At 51.5% G+C, this 17,389-nt stretch overlaps 1 protein-coding gene across 4 annotated transcripts in view; it reads left to right on the forward strand.

Annotated features, from left to right (window-relative positions):
* The first annotated feature begins 15,768 nt into the window (after window positions 1-15,768).
* Window positions 15,769-17,389, forward strand: part of MAMLD1 (mastermind like domain containing 1) — a 120,332-nt gene continuing 118,711 nt past the window's right edge. For 2 of the 4 annotated variants that reach the window (XM_029930876.1, XM_029930879.1), the window contains exon 1: window positions 15,998-16,081. The gene's annotated coding sequence lies outside the window, so the exon portion shown is untranslated. Of the gene's footprint in view, window positions 15,803-15,997; window positions 16,082-16,497; window positions 16,726-17,389 lie in introns of those variants that run through there. The other 2 variants (XM_029930878.1, XM_029930877.1) reach the window with 2 other exon arrangements.

Raw genomic sequence — 17,389 nt, forward strand, 5'->3', positions numbered from 1 at the left:
TAGACCCCTAACAATTTCACTGCCATGGCAGCCTATGCATCTTCTTGGGGCCTATCTCCCACCTTCTTAATTACACGTATCCTGCAAAGACATTTGATGTACTTGCCACTTGATGCTCACCAGATCCAGTTTGCATGATGTTAGCAGTTTCACCAATATGATGAAGCACGTGGTGTTCTATGAGATGTCGAGAAGACCAAGGTCCCCACAGACCACATCAGGAGAAAGCTGAGAGCAGAGAATTAACTTAGCCCTGGGGTGACATGCTGAATGTGTACTGCTGGCCTGCTCGTATAAAGGAAAATTGCTTTTAATTTCACTTATTGATGAGGATTAAGATAATGCATTCTCCAGGCCGAGAGCCACACACTGAGTGCCAAAGGATGTTCTGGTCTGCTTCAGTAGAGATAGTAGAAGCAGTGCTGCAACCACCTGGTTAAGTTTGCAGTAAGTGGTCGCCATCACCTGCCACAGTCTGTCAGGTTTTTGTCGGAAACCGATGGGTGAATTGAATAAAGATATGATGGGAGCCATTGCCGTAGCACCTGTTAAGCCTTTGAAAGTAGAACTGATTTTTGCACTTCCTCCTGGTTTTGCTTCTGATTTACCATCTTGACTGAAGGAACAGACAGTTTCAGTGCTTTTTACTTGCTTCCTCCTATCAAAATAATTTTTACTCCACAAATCAGGGTACAAATACGACGGTTCTCCTAGCTGCTAAGATATCTATTCCAATTATATACTTGTGATTCAGGCAAATGACCACAGGATGGGTCCATAGATCCGTTAAAACATTGGGCCAGAACTCCATTTATCAGCTGACTTCATAAGTTCCCACTCTAACAAGAAAAACACTGTGGCATTTTGGGTTTCCTGATAGTAGTGTAAGTTCAGGCCCTGTCTCCAACAGCTCTTGAAAAGTAGAAGTAATTCCCTTTCCATAGCATAATTACCTTCACCAATGTCCTTAGGTCTCTTTGGGGAGGATTGGAAGAATATTTGTCATATGTAATCACAGTGACACAGGGTTCTTCCACAAAGAAACGAGTCTCCCCTTCAATCTGGGCTCTGGGTTTGGGAAGTGATGTAAATCTGGACACTGGGTAAGGAATTGAAGTTTTCATTGTGGTGGATAACACGTACTCTCTGCTCATAAGGTTTAGATATGTTTTATTATGCTAATAAAGGGACACCCCAGATATTTCTCCATCTACCAGTTTGTTTGGTTTGTTGGTTATCACAATGGTTTGTTGGTTATCTCACACCGTCTGCAGTTATGGCACCCTGGTTGCCACTCTGATCTTGCTCCCCACTAAAATAATGGCAAAGTGTTGCCACCTGTCTTTTTAGAATCTCATGTGTACTGATATCAGGGAACCCAGCTTCATGGTGGCATCTCAGCCTACAGAGGACAGCTACCTTACCTAGCTTCTCAAATGTGCTAGCGCCCCTCTCCCCTTTTGCCTTAGTAAAGGAAATGTTATTTGTCCCATGCAAGAAACACAGTCAAATGGTAGGTTTTCTGGTGTCCCATAACAAATCTGTTCTAACACCTTTCTGAACATTATGCTTCCATCCTCAATACTATGCCACCATCAAGACTATACCAAGTTATAGCAGCTCCATCTCATTTATTACGGGCTATTGTCATGTTCAAGTTTCAAGGAGCCATCCCAACAGAGTATTAGGATCCATTCCGAATGTTTTTGAACGTTGAATGCCTAGACACAAGTGAGTGCCACTATTTTAATCAGTTCTCCCCCATCTACTCCCTGGGTCAAACACCTTCAATATCAACAATAGCAACAACTGTCGCTAGCACATATTAACCAGTCTCTGCAGTTCTTTTGGCACGCAAGCTACTTTCTTCCAAAACAAGAACTGCATTTCCAAGCTTCGGCTATACTGGGATATAACCCTGGCTGTCATCAGGAAACAATAAGAGATAGCGGAGGTGAGTCCTGCAAAGGAAAAACATCACTTGCAAAGCACCTGCATCAGGTGTGGCCCTTGCAGGGTCTCCACGGAGGGGTAGGCTGGCAAAAGAAAAGAGGCTGCCAGCATGGAGGGTCTGGAGAATATGGGGTTCAAGGTTCTCAGGCTTATCCACCCAAATATCTCTATCCCAGATCTCAAGGCCCCACTATTTTCCCATCAAGACCTTGATAAAGAAGCTATCGAGCCTGTTTTTAATCTTCATGACACTGTCCTTTCAATTCAATGTTGGGTCTGCTTTTCCTCATGGTCTACCCTGGTGCTAAAGGAAATGAGAATGCCTTTAAATGCTTCCATGGGGGTCCTCTAGCTTTCACAGGGTTTGTGCATTGATGGTTGGTTGACCCAAGCCTGTCATTTTCTTTATTGAAAGTTTCTCAAAAGTAACAAAAGCGAGACGACCCCCAAATCCTTATGATTCCTGCCATCCCCATGTAGTTTGAGTGCTACAACTACCACGCAACTACTTGGTTCACAGCTGAGAATTTAAATAACTGTAATGCCACTACATGTTAGGGGATGTCACCACTTTTTCCACCAGAGGTGGGGTTGTTATTGCCATCTGACTAGCAAGAGATTCAGTTCCAGAATCCCATCCTCAGAATTTCTAAGGTCCTTCCTGGTACCAACTACCTGGTTTTCCAGAAATTAGAGCATAAAAGAAAGGCTTATATGTAAGTATCTTCATTGGGAAATGTGATCCAGAGAGTGGGTGTGAAAACTGGAGGGGGCAGGGATGAAGTAGGGAAGGGGAAGGAAGAGCCCAAACAAGGGTATGATATCTAATTATGCATCATAATGTGTAACTGGTTCCTTGATGCCATGTAGCCCTCTGAGAAGCCAAATGAAGTATGTCTCAGAACTAGGGAGGGGGAGCAGAAGTCATCCTTCATCTCCTTTCCCCACTGGCCAAAGTTTACCTGCGTGACAACTTAAACCCCCTGCATGTGTGCATGCCGCACAGGTTCCCCTGGTATTCCACGCCCGGGAGAGAGACATACAGTGTAAGCCTGAGGCTGGGTGCTGTCAAGCTGTACCCACGTGAAGTTTGTTGGATCACAGCAGGAAGAGCTGATTGCTTCCGAAGTAGCACTAAAAAGAGACAGGTGAAGCTAGGCAGATTGGGTATGGTAGCTAAGACATGTCGGTAATCCTCCTTTTTTTTTTTTTTTTTTTTTACCAGATATTTCTTCCATGATGAGTGTAGTGCTGGGGCAAAGTGCTCAAGAGACTTGGGAGAAGGTGTTGAGTGCCTTCCCAGGATGGAGCCTGAAGCTGGGAGCCAACAGACAGGGTCAGGGAAGGAGCTGGACCACATGGCTTAGGATTCTTTCCAGGCCCAAGAACCTGGTGGTGGGAAGGACCAAGATCACAAGCAACAGAGACTATTGATCCAGAGGCAGCTGCTTCTTTTCTGCCAGGGGATGGAAGGCCACCATTTTCCAAACTGAGGGACAATGGGTCATTCCAAAGAAGTAGGAACAGAGGGGAGCAGAGTTGGGCTCTGGGAGTGGGGAACCGGATCCTGTCAGGACCATGAAAAAAATCATAAACAGCATCCACTTAAAGTCCTATCTGCTCTCATCTGTAGCTGGAATTTTACAGGAAGTAAGATGGAGGGTTCTTCAGGAGACAGTGAGTGGAAGCTGAACAGCAGGAAACGGTTCTGGCTGCCTCTCTGGGAGCCTTTGGCAGGGGATGAGCTCCTTGCATTTCTGGGTGCTCTTGGTGATGGTAAACTGCCTGCATCGGAGCCCATGGCCTCAAGCAAATGGATGGACATCCACAGGCTGGATGTCTTCGATTTGCACCATCCCACAGTCCTAGGAAACCACAAGTGAAAATCAATAATCACTAATAAATCGCTAAGTAATGTTACACTGGTGAAATGGCCATTTCATTAGCAAGAACAAACCCTGAGTGGAGGGCAAGAGGAGCTGGCACTGAGTTCGGCGGGGGGCCGGCTAGCTCTGGCCTACATCACAGGCAGGGGGTGTTCTTTGCTTGCTGTTCATCCAACTAAAGAAACGTGGTCCCTCGTGGCTACAGCTTTTTAGGGCTACAGAAATGTCTCGGGGCCTCTGCTCTGGTTCCCCCAGCCACACTGAGCCCATGGAGAGGCACGGCAGGGTGGTGCACTGCCACATTTGCTCTTCAGGAACAAGGGGCCAGTGTGTGGCTGTGGCTTCACAGCCAGGGCCAGGACTCTGGAATGGACAAGGACGCATTGCGGGAAGGAGGGTTTCTGTGGGATAGGGCAGGATGGGGAGGAAGCTGACTGCTACATGGCCAACCCTAGGAAGCTTCTAATACCTGTTTGCAAGGGTCATTGTGGTACTATGTCTAGCTTGCTTAGACTAAAGCTCTAAGTGGGGCACCGTAGCCCTCCTAGCCAGTCAGACATCTGCCACCAGGTCCAGGGGATTTGATTACGAAGGCTGGCTGTTTTGCCGGTGATGCAACATGACACCAGCCTGCACGATCTGGCTCTGGGCATCATGTTGCCGGCACACAGCAATGAGATGGAAATTTGGCTGCTGGAAAATGCACCGATTTTGGCTTATTCTCTGAATCTCCTTTCTCTGAACAGCAGGGACATTTCAGTCCCATGTAAAGCACACACTCTTCCTCCTGGCAAATTCCCAGTACCATAATTCCCTATATAGTGCCACCTTGGAAGTGCCTCAGGCAGCATCTTAGGGGCAAGAAGACTGCTCTGCATCATAGGTCCTGAGACACTGAGGGAGTAATGAGATACCCAGGGAGAATGAGCTTGGGAAGCAAAGCATCTTCTTAGCCTCACTTGCCTCTGTGCTCAGGAGAAAGGGCAGGGGAGAAAGACGGCCTGGTTCACAAGGAAGACCGGCAAGCCATTTTCTTGCCCTTTGGTTTCATGACTCAAAAATTGTGCCAGATGCCATCCATACTCATTCCTCACGGCAGCACGGCTTCCCTGCTGCCGGACGTGCCATGTAGCCAGAAGGCAGGATGATGGTGGTGCAGCCACAGCGCCAACATGACCAGTGGCCACCTGCAGCCAGGACTGGTCTCTCGGTCACCAGGGCAGGTGAGATGGGGGGGTTTCCCTTGAAAATGCTGCTAGTGGGAGGTCCAAGCCCATGTCTGAGCCACAAAGTAAAGCGCAGAAATGGGTCTCATGCTGAGCCAGTGGCAAGGATGAGAGAAGTCCCCAGGGTGTTGCCTTCCAGGCCAGGTGTCTTATCATTTGAAGGAGCTGCCCCCCACAAGACACCCAGCATCACTGGCTCTTTAGGGGACTGCTTCCCCCACATTGATTTGTCCATGTTGCCTGTTGTTACACTGAAGTAATTTCCTATGAGGGGCTCTTGGGACTTGGCCCAGCTCTATACACTGGCTACACATGAATAACGGTTAACATTGGATAGATATTAACTCACTAAATCCTGCTCCTACCATGTGAGGTAGGTATCCCAATTAGTCCCATTTTACAGATGAAGAAACCAAAGCACGGAGAGAGAGCATAAGCAACCTGCCCAAAGCCACACCGCTAGTAAGTGGCAAAGCCTGGATCGAAATCAGGCTGGCTCCTGGTTGCTTGCTTTTATACAATGCTATGTAATCTCTCCCAAGGTTAGTGTGAGGATCTATTGAGTTTGTATGGGTCAGGTATCGGCACCTGCGGCTAAGGCCTTTCCAGCTCTCAAGTGAGGTACATCTGTTGTCTCTAATGAATGTGAGACAGTTTGTCCTTGCCCCATCCTGAGTGTATAGCCCAAGTCCAGCACTCTGCACAGAGTAGGTGTTCAGAAAAGGCTCTTTTGTACAGTCAATCACTCAGACACACAGGCATTTGTATTTGTACATTGCATACCAGCTCCGTGCCTGCCCCTGTGCTGGGAAGACATGATGAACCAGAGCTGGTGCCTGAAATCAAGCAGTACCTAGTCTACTGGGGAGACAGGTGGATCCCCAGTTTAGAGGCCAGGGCCATGAAGATGGCACTAGAGTGAGGTCAGCCAGTGGAAGTGCTTTTTGTAAAGGGACAGGTCCTTCTCCTGGGCCTCAGGGAGGAGGTTGGTCCATGAAGGCTGCACACAAGAGCACTGAGAAGTGCCCCAAGTGAGCTGAGGAAAGAGAGCTCTCTGCCACCTGCAGGGACAGCACGTGCACAGCACAGAGGTGTGAAAGAACAATGTGTTTTGGAACAACTCGCTGTTCACTGTGTCCATCACATGTGTTGTCTTCAAGGAGGCTGAAGGGGCAAACCCAGAGGACAGAGCATTGAGCCAGGGGATTATTCTCAAGCATTCAAATCAAATGGAATTTGACTTTTGCTTGTTTCAGACTTTCTTGGGACCTGTGATCCCCTTCTTCCTTCTGATTTCTCCCTTTTGGAATAGGAATGTCTATCCTATGCCTGCCCCACTATATAACTCAGAGTTCTCCAAAGAAACAGAGAAACAGGATATCAATATCAATAGATTGATCAATAAATAGGAGATTTACATAGGGGTTGACTCACACTAACAGAGACTGTGAAGTTCCATGATTTGCTGTCTGCAAGGTGACCCAGAACAGGCAGTGCTCTAATTCAGTCTGAATCCAAAAGCCTGAAACCCAGGGTGCTACTGATGTACCTTTGGGAGTCTGAAGGTCCAAGAACAAGGAGCTCCAGAGCCCAAGAGCGGGAAAACATAGATACCCCAGCTCAAGAGGACAGAAGGAACTCACCCTTCTTTCACCTTTCAGTTCCATTTGGGCCCCCAATAGATTGGATGGTCTTCGCCCACATTGGACAGGGTGGTTCTCTATACTCAATCTACTGATTCTTGCATAAACATGCTCACAGAAACCCTCAGAAGTGAGATTTTTACCAGCTATCTGGGCATTTCTTAACCCAGTCAAGCTGACACATAAAAACAACCATTACCCCCATTGTTACATTTTGTTTTTTTAATATAATTTATTGTCGAATTGGCTTACATACAACACCCAGTGCTCATCCCAACACATGCCCTTCTCAATGCCCATCACCCATATTCCCCTCTCCCCCACCCCCATCCACCCTCAGTTTATTCTCTGTATTTAAGAGTCTCTGGTGGGGGTGCCTGGGTGGCTCAGTTGGTTAAGCCTCTGGCTTCGGTTCAGGTCATGATCTCACAGTTCGTGGGTTTGAGCCCCACATCGGGCTCTGTGCTGACAGCTAGTTCAGAGCCTGGAGCTTGCTTCAGATTCTGTGTCTCCTTCTCTCTCTGACCCTCCTCTGCTTGCACTGTCTCTCTCTGTCTCTCAAAAGTAAATAAAAAACATTAAAAAAAAAAAGAGTCTCTGGTGGTTTGCCTTCCTCCCTCTGTGTTTGTAACTATTTTTTCCCCTTCCCTTCCCCCATGGTCTTCTGATAAGTTTCTCAAGATACACATATGAGTGAAAACATATGATATCTGTCCTTCTCTGACTGACTTATTTCACTCAGCATAATACCCTCCAGTTCCATCCAGGTTGCTGCAAATTGCATGATTTCATTTTTTCTCATTGCCAAGTAGTATTCCATTGTATATACAAATCACATCCTCTTTATCCACTCATCAGTTGATGGATATTTAGGCTCTTTACATAATTTGGCTATTGTTGAAAGTGCTTCTACAAACATTGAGGGTACATGTTCCCCTAAGCATTAACACTCCTGTATCCCTTGGATAAATTCTTAATAGTACTATTGCTGGGTCATAGGGTAGTTCTATTTTGAATTTTTTGAGGAGCCTCCACACTGTTTTCCAGAGTGGCTGTACCAATTTACATTCCCACCAACAGTGTAGGAGGGTACCCATCTCTCCACTCCCTCGCCAGCATCTATAGTCTCTTGCTTTGTTCATTTTAGCCACTCTGACTGGCGTGAGGTGGTATCTCAGTGTGGTTTGATGTGTATTTCCCTGATGATGAGTGATGCTGAGCATCGTTTCATGTGTCTGTTGGCCATCTGGATGTCCTCTTTGGAGAAGTATCTATTCATGTCTTCTGTCCATTTCTTCACTGGATTATTCGTTTTTCTAGTGTGGAGACTGGTGAGTTCTTGTATCTTTTCATGTGTCTGTTGGCCATTGTTACATTTTGGAAACAGAAAACTTTTTACCAGGTTTCGCAGGCTCATGGTGAGGAATTTTGGCTCTGGATAAATTATATCCCAAGTCTCATCCATATCTGATGTCGATGACATTAGCATGAGATTTTGGACTGAGAGCTGGTTCTGGAATGAGTCAATACTTGGGGTGACATTGGGATGGGATGTTGAATGTAGTTTACATATGAGAAAAACACATGAACTCTAGGGGCCAGAGGGCAGGCTGTAATGGGTTGAATTGTCTGCCTCTCCCCACATTTGTACATTGAAGTTCTAACCACCAGCACCTCAGAATGGGAAACTTATTTGGAACCAGGGTCATTGCAGATGTCATCAATTAACTTAAGATGTGATGACACTGGTGTTAGGTGGGACTCTAATCCAATTCCACTGGTGTCCTTATAAAACTTGGAGGGGGGAGGATTCGGACACAAAGATATGTTGTGAAAAAGGACAATGCAAAGAGACACTGGGAGAAGATGGCCACCCACAAGGCAAGGATAGAGGTGTAGAAGAAACCTTACAGCTCAGAAGGAACCAGTCTTACCAGGCCTTTGATTTCAGACTCTGGCCTCCAGAACTGGGAGACAGTACATTTCTGTTGTGGAAGCCGTCCAGTCTGTGGTCCTTTGTTATGGTAGCCTGAGCAGGCTAAGGGATTTTTGTGTTTTGGAGCAAGGACTTTTCCCTGAGGGTAATAGGGAGCCATGGAAATATTTTAAGCAGGGGAGGAATGAAATAAGCTCTGTATTCTGGAAACTGACCCTAGCAGTCGTGAGGAACATGCATTGGATGGGGCAAGACAGGAGGCAAGAAGACTAGTTAGGACATGTTGTTGTACTCTATAGATGAAAGTGAATAGCTGTCAAGTATAATGCTAGTAATAATAACAGTAATAATAATAATAATTACTAGCAGGTGCAATAAACATTTTTACAATTAACACTGGCTGATCACTTGTACTGTGCTAGGTGCTTTACATGGATTATTATATTCAATACTCACCACAACTGATAAGGTGGGCACTATTGTCATCCACATTTTGCAGGCTAGAAAACTTGCCTCGGTGGTGGGACCAGGATTTGAAATAGGTGGTCCAGCTGCAGCACCTGCATGTGATGGCATGTTGGTAAATGTTTAACAACCAGCCTGATTTGTATCATATGCCCATTTCTGTGGTGTAGGTACTCCTGCCATGGCCAAGTCCAAGCTACCAATGAGTCATCAACAGGTTCACAACATTTCTGAAAATGTAGCAATCCTTTCTTATGAGCTGTGCAAGCCATCCAACTAGCCAAATGCCAGGCACAGCGCTAGTAAGCTTCAGAAGCACAGATTACTTCCCTCCTCCCTGGTGAGCTTTATCTTAACAGGATTCTATGGAGGCTGTTGAGCCCCAGACTGCCGAGGACACTCAAATCTTGGTTCCACCAATGAGTAACTGTGTGATCTCAGACAAGGTGCTGAACCTCTCTGAGCCTGTTTGCTCAGCTCTGAAATTAGCTTTTATAGGGCTTCATTGAGCTTATGATGTGAAGCATAGGGCCCGGGGCATAGTAGGTGTGCCCCAAGCTTTAGTTGCTTTTATTGCTAATATGATTGTGTTTTTCAAATCCAGAACAGCAGGGGCACATTGTCTGCAAACGTCTGCCTAGATAGTACACCTGCCCAAAGCTGGGTCCTGGCCGGTTCCCTGGCGTTAGTGCGTATTAACCTTCTGAATGACCGTAGTGAGGATGGGGCAGCGGCTGAACTCGTTGCTAGGACAGCCACAGGCCGGGGTTTTGTTGTATGTGTGGGGTTTTTTTTTTAAATCACAAAATTGCAAATGGTCTGAAGGGTCCTAGAACAGTGGATGGAGCCTCTTCCCATGTGGGGCCTGAGTCGTGCCTGTGCTGTTGGAAAAAAATGTCATTGCATAAAGAGTAATAATTAGCAAGCCATCTGCATACTTTTTTCTATATAAAAGCTTTGACAATGTCTTTCAGCTGTATGTATGGTGCAAGAAGAAAACTGACAGCCATCTGGATTTACGTTAATTCCCTAAATTATTTATCCATTTCCGTGTAAATAGCCATTGCCCATCCTTATCTATGCTTTGATGGTATTGCCTATGGCATTCTGGAAGTGGCATTCGTGGGAAGCAAGGAGCTGGGGCAGGTGAATTGACTTGTAGCCACAGTTTTCTGGTTTCACCGTAAAATCGATGCAAGCTATTCTACAGCCCCTTAATTAACTACTCGCTTGCTAATGAGGGCCTTTTTTCTTAAAGGTTCCTTATTTTTTTTAAATCAGTGAAGTTGCTAGGAAATTACAATCAATATTTTAACAATTTCCCATTTGTTTCCATTGTGATTTTTAAAAATGTTCACCCCATTTTTAAAATGTCCCCTCTAGGGGCACCTGGGTGGCTCAGTTGGTTAGGCCTCCGGCTTCGGCTCAGGTCATGATCTCATGGTTCGTGGGTTTGACCCCCGCGTCGGGTTCTGTGCTGACAGCTAGCTCAGAGCCTGGAGCCTGCTTCGGATTCTGTGTCTCCCTCTCTCTCTGACCCTCCCCTGCTTGGGCTGTCTCTGTCTCTCAAAAATAAATTTAAAAACATTAAAAAAGTTTTGTAAATGTCCCCTCAAAAATTAAAATTGTTTAAGAACACGGTGAAGAGGAACAATTCAACCCATTTCCCAGTGGCTTTCTTCGACACCACATGGGCAAAGTGCCACATGTCCTCTGCAAGTACCCCAATCTGGGCTCCTACATGGCATAGACTAACCTTTTGGCCAGGCATTTCAACACAGTCCCAGTTTGCCCAATATCATGTACCGTCTGGACCTGTGTGTAGGACCTGAGCTTTCATTCTATGTCTGCCATGTTATATTCAACACCTGCTTTCTGTCCTTGGGGGTTTGGGGACAAACATTATAATGGTAGCTTCTTCTCTGAGGACCAATGACCTAGGCACCCTGCCAGGGGTGGTCCCATGCTTAGAGGCTGCAACCCTGAGTACAGCACAGTAAAGCAGGTACTACTGTGACCCCCATTTTACTAAGGAGGCAGCTGGAGCTTGGGAGGTTATACAGGAGGCAGTGAAACCCATATCTACATCTGGGCCTCCAGCCTCCTGGATCGGCTTGCACTTCCTCTGCATGGGGCAATTTCGGTACCGTGCGCCACCTCACGGACATTCGACTCTCCTGGTTCCTGTCAGTCATGGCCTCCAGTCTGCTGTGGTCATCTGGGTGACAAGTGTCAGCAGAAGAGTCAACAAGCCCCAAGTGAATGATTCAGGAACCTGGAACTCAGAGCCTTGGCTGTGGAGCATGGCCTCTGCATGGGTGGAGTGTGGCTACAGGTGGCTGGGAGCCAGGGGAGAGGCAGGGAGAGCAGGAGGAAAGGATGACTTCCAGGTGAGCACCACCAACAACTTCTATACATGCACAGCAGTGGTGGGAGACTTGTGGGGGGACATGCCAAATCCCACCGCGGAGCCCTGCCACATCTGTTACCCGTCTTCTTCCTCCTGGATCTGGATTATGTCAGCCAGAGAGGGCACCCTGAATCCCCCTCAACCATGAGTTCATCAGATAGGCTTAGGGGGAACCCCAAAAGTCTCTGGGAAAACAGGGAGATGGGAGATGCCAAGAGCGAGGGCCCGCAGAATCTGAGAGATACAGATAGGGCTGTCGACGGCCAAGGGATAGAGGGCACGCTTGCTGCACTATGATGGGTATCAGGCCAGGCTTCCTGGAGGAGGAGACTTTTGAGATGAGTCCTGGAGGTCAGGTGGGATTTTGACAGGAGAGCTGGGATTCTAGGCAGGGGAAATGCACTAGCAATGATGTAGCAGTGGGAAGAACCGGGAATTGTTTGGCATCCGGCTAATAGTCCAGCCAGGCAGGAGGCCCCAGGACATGTGTGAAAGCACCAGGTGATGAATCTGGAAATGGAGGCTGGGCCCCACCAAATGGAGGGCTGAGGAGCTGGGGTTTAGTGCCACCAGCAGTAGGGAGCCACAAGATGCTTTGGAGCAGAAGAGTGAGAAAGAACAGAGCAACCAGATACGTGTTTCTTATCTGCAGTCAGCATGCCTGTTTTCCATATTCTACAGGCTGTCCAGTTAAGCCCCCAGCATTTGTCACAAGAACTTGGGAAAACTCAGCACATGTTCACAGGAATAGGACAATGAATGACAGATGGCCACTGATTGTTTTCATATCCCTTGAACTCCAGGTTTGAGTCAGACCAAAGTCAGGCCTCACATCAGCCTTGGCATGAGGTCGCTGGACTCATACAGCCTAAACTCAACCCTTTGCTTGGCAGCCCTCTCAGCATTCAGGCCAGGAGAGTCCCCCAGGAGAAGGGGAGCCCCTTAAGAGCCCTGTGGGATTCCCTTCCTCACTTGGACCCACTGGCCAGGACTACACGCACTAAACATAAGTAAGCGGCCACTTGGGAGGTGGAAGCAGCCTACGCTTTGAGGCCCAATTGTTTACTGCTCTGCAATTCTCAAGCTGTGTGACCCTGGACATGTTCCTTCACCTCTCTGAGCCTGTGATTTCCTCGTCTAGAACATGGAGATGATGATGGCTTATACCTCATCATGTACATGGGCTCATGCAGATGAGACACATAGTAAGCCTAGGTAAATGTAGGGAGCTGTTAGCTCCAGGCTTGGTCTGCCTTTTGGGTGACAAAAGGGTGTCATAACCAGTCTATCCAGTGAGGTGAAAGCCCTCATCCAGCCTCTTCTCCCATTTCTCCATCAATCTTGGGCTACCCAAGGTGACAACCATAAGGGAATCTCTGTTTCCAACAGTAACTGAAAGAATCACAACACATCTGGGCCACAGTGCCCCATGGTCACATGACCTCAGGCTGGTTTCATGGCACTAATACAAAGCTCTTTGCCGACCTCCGTCCTTTTTAACCTTTGCTTAGGCCATAAAACTCCTTAAAACGTACGACAGCTATGGGCCCCTTTCCTAGTGCACATGTACAATTCCATGGCCCCCAGAGTTTCCTGAAAAGTTCCAAAAAATAGAATCCTACTAACATTCATTGAGCAGATACTCTTTGCCAGTCACTGCTGGGAGCTGGGAAGACAGCTTAGAGCAAAGCAGGCCCTGGCAGCAGCCCTCCTGGGTTCTAACCTATAGAGGTCAGCTGCTGGTAAGCTCTGGAGAGAAAACAAAGCAGGGAAGGTGAGAGGAAGTGCCACAGGTGGGTGTGGGGCTTTGAAATGTTACATTGGGAGGCCAGGTGACATTTGTGTAGATAGTAAAGGAAATGAGGGAGCCAGCCCTATAGATTTCTGGGAAAATGCATTCCAGTAGAGGGAACAGAGGGTGCAAAGGCCTTAAGGAGGGATGTGTCTGGTGTGTTGGGGAAGAGTCTGGAAGCCTGGAGCTCACCAACAGAGTGATAGAGGGCAAGAAGGAAGAGGCTATATCATCCAGACTGGGAGGGGGCATGTTGTATAGGCCCTTCTAGGCCACCAGGAGCACTTTGCTTTTAGAGTGAAGTGGGGAGCCACTGCAGGTGCACAGAGATGAGGGACTGGGCTGAGATTTGGGGAGAAGGCGATTGGGGGAAGGTAGGAAACAGAGCCACCTGTTAGGTGACCACTGGAGTAACCCAGGTGAGAGACGCTGGCGGCTGGGCCCAGACAGTGCTAGTGGAAAAGGAGAAAAGGCTGGGATTGTGGATGCACTAGGAAGAAGAATCATTTGCTTCTCTGGATGAGCGGTGTGAGCATAAGAGAAGAGTCAGGGAGGACCCCAGGTAATCCAGCTAGGGCAACTTGAATGATGGAGCTGTCATGACCTGAAGTGGCAGACCTCAGGAGGAGTGTTTTGAGGATGGTCAGGAGTTCAGCTGAGTGCACGTGGAGTTCGAGATGCCTAGTGGCCATCCAGGTGGCGGGGCCAAGCCGGCAGTTGGCCATCTGGAACAGGTGCAGCTGTGACCTCAGGCTCCCAGGACACTTGGGGGAGTGGGCATCATCAACCCCAATGAGGAAGCAGAGGACAAGTGACATGAGGATGGAGTGGAGGTATCCTGGAACAGAACCTCATCTTTCCCCTCCTTGACTAATGCACTTTGAGGAGAGGGATCAAATTTTAAAAGTGCTCAGCAATTCTCTGTGATAGACTTCACTATCCCCTGATCCGTTTCGTTTTAAGCAGATTCTCTTCAAGACGCTCATGAGCTCTCTATCGCTCTAGGGGACTTGCTCTAGGAGGGCTCCCCCTCCTTGTAGGAGGGGACAGGCCAAGGGGCCGGGACTCCACTGCAGCCATGTCTGGGGTGAAGGTAGAGATTGCCATCAGTTGGATCACCAGAGAGCAATAACTTCTCCAGAGCAGCCCGGGCTGGATGGAGCCGAGGTGGATTCCTATCCAACAGCCTGGCTGAGGGGTGCCCTCAAGGTGCCTCTTGAGGCTGCAAAGGAGTCTGACACCTGTAACTCCCGGTAGGCAGGACTCAGCTCCTCAGCCTGGGAACTTAGTGAAATGCTCAGAGGCAAGCGTCCAGCTCCCCAGCTCAGTTGCGCCTACGTAGCCCAGGAAGGGACTTTGGTTGATTCTCATAGGGAGCCCCAGCGCTTTGCGCGTCCGAGGGCGTGGGCGCCGAGAGAAGGAGGGGCTGAGTGGGCGGGCTGCGGGCCCACCCCTTTATTCCTGGTCCGCGGCTCCGGGCCCAGAGAGACCAGATGTGGTGGTGACAGGTCGCTAGTCAGAGGTGCAGGCAGGAACCGTGATTGGGCTCTGTGGCTTCGCGGGTGCTGCTGCCGTGGGACCAGACGCGGCGTCCGTGGGCTGAGTCCAGCTCCCGCCGGCTCTACCACCCAGGAAGTCCAGGTTAGGAAACGCACCCCGGCCGGGGGCCCTGGAGAAGGGGCGCAAGCCAGTCCCCAGGGCAGGGGGGGAGGGGAGCCGCTGGCTTTGGCTCCAGGGCAGAGGGCGGGCAGTGCGCCCCGGCCCGCCGGAAGGTTCGCAAGGAACCCAGGTTCCTACGGAAGCCGCAGGTGTCTGCCCTGGGATAACCCGAAGCGGAGAGGGGGCAGGTCCAGCCCAGCTCGGGAAGGGGCTTTGCCAGCCCCAGGACCAGTGGGGAGGGAGACCGGCTGGCGCTCCTGGGCTCCTGGCGGCCCAGGGTCTCCGCGGAGGCGCAGGATGGGGGGTGGTGGCAGGCAGTGGAGGATGGGAGGGGGGAGAGGGTGGGGGACTGGAGAGTAGGAAGGAGGACGCTAGGCAAGGGGGTGTGTAGTCAGTGCCCCCCGCTGCCGTCACAGCAGGTCGGCTTGGCTGTCCTAGCGGGAGCCTGCTAGCGGACGCGCTGCCCGTGGGACGGGGGCGACCCACCCAAGCAGCCACCACTGAAGGTGAGCGCCCACCCTGGGCGAGGGGAAAGGGGGACCCGGCTGCCAGCTCTTGGGTCAGTCTCTGCTCTGCTCAGAATGGGGAAGGAGTGTTTGGGGAGGGGATTGAACGGGCTACTTTATGGTGAGACTCCCGTTCCTGTGACTCTCACGCGTCCTCCGGGGATCGGCTCCGGCTGGCTCGCTCACGCCCCCCCCCTCCCGGTGTCTCTCTAGCACTCTATCTCCGTCGTTTTCTCTTGGTCAGCCTGTGCCTCTCTCGGTTTCCGTCTCTCCCTCGGTCCCTCTCGGTCTCTGCCAGCCTCGCGCGCTGTCTCGCCGAGCCGCCGGTGAGTGCCCGCTCCCCCGCTCCCCCTGCTCGCTCCCCGTCTGCCAGGGGCGCGCGCGGCTCCCCAGCTCGCTCGGCCCGGACGCGGGAAGGCTACCTGCCGCGTGCAGCTTTCACAAGTGCGCCGGGCTCCGCCTGCGGCCCTCCGGCGGGCTCCATCCGCTCGCGCCCAGGGGCCGCGCTCATCCCGCTGTCGCTCTTCCCCATCAGCGCACCGTCTAGACCGGCCACCTGCCGCCGAGGGCACAGACCGCCTCCCGCTGCGAGCGGAGCCACAGAGGTACGTGCGGCCGCGGCCCTTCCTTCCCTCCCGCACTCGCCAGCTGCCCTGGCTCGAGCGGGCTGGAGAAACCAGGCGACCGCAGCTAAGCCAGCCTGCGGCCGCTTTCCCTTTCAAAGAGTGGCAGGAGGGCCGGGTAGGCCCCTTGTGCGGCCGCCCCCTTCCGCTGTCCCCGGCCCCATCCTGCCTAGAAACTCGGCTTTTCGGGGTTCAGGGCTGGCGGGGTCGCGGGCGGGGCAGCGTGGCTTCCCCTTTAAGGCCGGAGCCGCTCGTCGCCGTGAGTGTGAGGGTGTGTGAGTGTGCGGCGTGCGTGTCTCCTCCTCCCCGAGTGACACAGCAGTGAGAAATGCCTATCAGTAACTTAAACCCCCGAAACTCCACCTTCCGGGCGCGCGGCGCGGAGCCGGGCGGTGGGAATGGAGCGAGCAGATTGAGGCCGCCACTGCAGCGCCGCCGGCATGAACTTGGCCGCAAGCTGAAGCAGCCGGCGGCGGGCGGGCGCGGGGGCACCGGCCGCTAGCCAGGGGGTGATCTGCAACCGGGCCGGGCCACTCGGCGGGTGCCCGAGACCAGGCTGCCTGCGCCGGCGGCCGCCCGCCCCTCGGGCACTGACCCCGCCGCCGCCGAGGGAGCTCCGCAGCACGGTAAGGCTGAGGGCGGGAGCCGGAGGTCCGGCTGCTCTGGGGGCTCCAGGGTGCACTTGTGACCCCCGCTTGTGGTTCCGTCGCGGAGGAGCCGGGGGACCCCAAAGTTTGCTCCGAGCACACGGCCCACCTGGCGCTATGCGCGGCCGGCCCCCTTCTCGGACCCGCCGGACCGGCCTGAGTGCAGCTCCCATCGCCCGGGACTCCGGCCTCTGCCTGCTCCCCAGCGCCCAACGGGCGTCTGGAACCGGGAGGGGGCCGCTAAGTATCGGGGAGGGAAGGCAGAGGGGCGCGAGCCTCAGGGTCTTCTCTGGCCGTGCGGGGCTACGGGGAGGCTCCCACTCCGTTCCGGCGCCCCCCGGGCCGCTGGCGGCCCGGATGCCACCAGCGACGCTGCTATTGCATGCCAGCTCCCCGAGCCTTGGCCAGTCGACAGTGGGCGCTGAGCACAGGATTCCACCCCCCCCCCAACCCGGTTTGCCGCCACCGAGCGGGAGTGTGGAGTGTGCGTGCGCCGAGCCCGCTGCCTTGCGCTCCCTCCCCTGCCAAATCCTCCTCTGGAGAGCAGCCCCGAGCAGAGCTGGCGGCTCGAGGCGGCCCTGACTGGGCTCCTGCCCGGAGCTCCCGGCGCCCCCGCGCTCGGGGCTCCCAGGCCTCCGAGCGG

Source organism: Suricata suricatta, chromosome X, assembly GCF_006229205.1.
Source record: "Suricata suricatta isolate VVHF042 chromosome X, meerkat_22Aug2017_6uvM2_HiC, whole genome shotgun sequence".
In the NCBI taxonomy this organism is placed as follows: Eukaryota; Metazoa; Chordata; class Mammalia; order Carnivora; family Herpestidae; genus Suricata; species Suricata suricatta.